The sequence below is a fragment of the Lactuca serriola genome, chromosome 4 (genome assembly GCF_051521515.1).
Source record: "Lactuca serriola cultivar US96UC23 chromosome 4, Lser_US96UC23_V15, whole genome shotgun sequence".
Taxonomy (NCBI): Eukaryota; Viridiplantae; Streptophyta; class Magnoliopsida; order Asterales; family Asteraceae; genus Lactuca; species Lactuca serriola.
In genome coordinates, this window is record NC_136411.1 from 378,005,906 (window position 1) to 378,009,633 (window position 3,728).

General features: G+C 31.0%; 1 non-coding gene across 1 annotated transcript; it reads right to left on the bottom strand.

The window, feature by feature from the left end:
* Positions 1-1,640: 1,640 nt before the first annotated feature.
* Positions 1,641-1,712, bottom strand: TRNAD-GUC (transfer RNA aspartic acid (anticodon GUC)). Its single transcript has one exon. It is a non-coding gene; the product is annotated as a tRNA-Asp (tRNA).
* Between the last annotated feature and the right edge of the window lie 2,016 nt (positions 1,713-3,728).

A 3,728-nucleotide genomic window follows, 5' to 3' on the forward strand; every position in this document is an offset into this window, starting at 1 on the left:
GATTTAATGGAAATCCATCATGGCGTTGTATGTGAGTATGCCCAAGGTGCTCCTGACTCCAAGGTGCTGGGGAAATATGGTCTAGGAGATGTAATGAACTCTTCATCTTTTGCAAAAAAGATATGGTGTAAAAGGCTGTAAGGAGTCCTTCATTGTTGTTTGGTCTTTTCCTATAAGACACTACCTGGAGGACCGAGACCGGGAGTACAACCCACAGTTGCTTATCTTGTAGGGTTTATTATTATTATTATTTTCAGACATTTAATTACAAATACACTAGATTCCATGTGTAGAAGATTATATAGGTGGTTTTAGGAGTAATTTAGCAGAAGTTGTTAGATTTGTCGTTCAAAAAAAAAGATTATATTATAAAAGTTGGACGTTTGGGGTTAAGTTAATAGGGGTGATTTGAGTTTCTTTAATATACATGGTTTACATATTACTGTCTAATATATGTATAATACATTTCCGTTTTAATGTTCATTATTAGATGATCAACGTCACTTATAAGATTGGATGGAGACTAAATCTTTCAAATATTCTTAGATGAACATCATTTAATGAAATCACTCAACATATTAAACTTAGGGGAAAAATATGGATTTTGGTTCCTTGAATAAACATTTATGAAAATTTAATTATGTGCCCTAAACCATTTCTGGAAAATGCAAAAAATAAAATAAAAATTGTTAGGTATTAATATTCCAAGTTTTATCGTATAATCCTTCTTGTATCGAAAAAATGATTCGTTCTAAATATATAGATGTAATAATCTGTTTGCGCAAAAACACTAATAGCTTCTTAAAACTAATTTTTAAAAGAAATTATTCGTACCCTTCGTTTGGTGCGGGTAAACGGTTAATATATATATATATATATATATATATATATATATATATATATATATATATATATATATATATATATATATATATATATATATATATATATATATATACACACACCATGTTAGAAAGCTATTACTAATAAGAAAACTATTTTTCAAAAAACTTATTTATCATCGTAGCTTTGTGCTTACCCATATCTAGTTTTTTCATCAACAAATACATTTATCATGTTATTATATATCAAATAGTAGGTGTAAAGAGATACATATCATGAATGGTTCATGATCATTGATACTATCCAATAAAGATGGCATCAACACCACTCGAATTAAAACTAAATAAGACTTGAAAAACTGCATGTTTTTAACGTATTTTAAATAAAGTGCATGAAAAAATTTGACATCTTCTAATCAATTGCTACGATTTCATCTTGTATACACAGGAGTTAATAGTTTGTTCGTATAAAAACTATTGGTGTAAGCAATGAATGATCAACTCACAACTATTGTTTTAATGTTTACATCCATGTGTAAATTGTTCAAATCCAAAGCTACTTACAAACCCAGTGTCACGAAAATATAATATTTCACTAAAAATGATACAGGAAAAAAAAATCAAATAATAAGATATTTGTATTACATTGATATGAAATACAGAAATAATATCATGTGAATCCAAAGTTCAAATGGATCGCTTGGGCCCAAATTAAACAATAATTAGTCAAAGGGCGAGAAGCCCATGACTTTCAACTCTAAAGAAATAAGCTTTAAAAGTTCAAAAAATCAAAAATTTCGCCGTTGCCGGGGATCGAACCCGGGTCACCCGCGTGACAGGCGGGAATACTTACCACTATACTACAACGACTTACGATGCAGATTTTGGTAAGTATAATAATCAATTTTAGCTTTTTGTAGACAGATTTGTCAAGAAAATGAATAGATGATGACACCCACAACTTTGGTGCTGTATGTATCCACCACCTTTGTATGGCTGGCTACCAGCAAACATAAGTTGACTTAGTGTTCAATGAAGATTAACAACTTTGACTGTATTTAGTTGCTATAAATAATATGTTCTATTTGGTCTCTATTAATTTAGTTATGTGAATTATGATCGTTGAGAGAGGGAAGAATTGATCCATGATAGTTGTTGCAGTTTGTGATTATAATTTTCACAATGTCGTCTCTAAGTTTGAATTTATTTGTGAATATTATCTTAACCTATATAAAATGATTTTAAATTTTGACCGATATGGATTTACTTCAAATTTTGGACTGAATTTGCAAATTTGTGTAAAGGATAGCCTGATAAGAACCTTATCTACAATGAAATGCAAATTTAATAACGACAATAAAACAATTTCAAAATCTATACTAAATTGTAATTTCGTATAAAACATATCGACTAAATCTGTAATTTAGTTTAGGTTTTAATGTTTTATTCTCCATAAAGGATTTGTACTATAGTGATTGTGAGATAATAGTAAAATAATATTACAAATTATTATGTATAGAAACATCTATGTAACGTTCCAAAAATACCGAATGAAAATTTTGTTTTTAAATCAACCAAAACATTCATTCATTATTATTAAAGATAGTGATAGTATCAAATGTGTTTCCAATATCATCAGCATAATAACAAAATCATAAGTATAAAATCTCTTGTAAATGCGATGCAATCATGTCGGACCCTTTTCGTTGGAACCAAAAATACCTAAATTATTTAAACATAAAATCGTAAGTACAAAGTTTAGTAGGTTTCCTAAAATACTACATATCATACATAACATAACGGGTCTATTTCAACCCCAAGAAGATGTTATGAGCTAAATCATAGTCTTACTCCCTGCCATGGACCAATCATGGTCTTTACTTGTACAAAAGACAGGGGTCGGATCCTGGTCTTCCATACAATTGTCATTGGCCAAACCCTGGTTTTCTATGCAAGCATCACAAAGACTACTAGCATTATACATAGTATAGTGAGAAAACTTACCTCGCAACATAATCAACAGCTAACCAGAGTACATAGCCAAGAAATTAGTACTACACACCACCTCCACAAGGTCAAAAATGAGATGAAGATGATAGATTCAAGCCAAAACCAAGCTCCCAGCCTATAAGATGAACTCCTTCTTCTTATAAGCTTCACAAAATGGCTTCACACTCTTAAAACGCACACAAAGAGGCTACGGTTTGGGTGAGAATCGTTTCCATATGATGGAGGCTGCCTAAATGAGGCAGCCCTAGGAGTTAGTGCCTTTAAATAGGCCAAGACCTTGTTGTTGAGGTCAAATTATGTTGTGAGGTGTCGAAGGGTTTTGAGTCTGTCTTAGTGTCGAAGTCTGTATTTCAGCTTATGTTGTATGTATTTCATAAAGGCACATTTGTATGTCGAAGCTTAAAGTTTTAGCCTTTATGTATTTTTTTTAGCTTTTGAATTTCTATAAATAGGGATAGGTTCTAGAGTTAGAGTAACTTTTGAGCATTCTTGTGTTCTTACTCTATTCATTCTCTGTAACATTCAAAAGTATTATTGAGCCATCCAGATCTTATTTACTCCTTGTGTTCATGTTTTAATTCATACTCAGATTTCATTTCCATTACTTGATTCATGCGAACTACAATTGGTATCAGAGCAGGATTCTAGCAATAGATCTCTGGTTTTCTTCTCATTTCAAAAGTTTTTGAGTCACTATTTCAGATTCAAAAATATTCCGCAGATTTGATCCAGAAAATCATTTCAGTTCAATTGCTTTGATTTGATTCTGTTGTTCGTTTGATTAATCAAGTGTTTAGTGTTTGATTCTTGAAAGATTCAGTTCTTAGGTTCCTCTTTTTGAAGCTTTCAACTTTTGTGTCCGTACAACAATGGAGA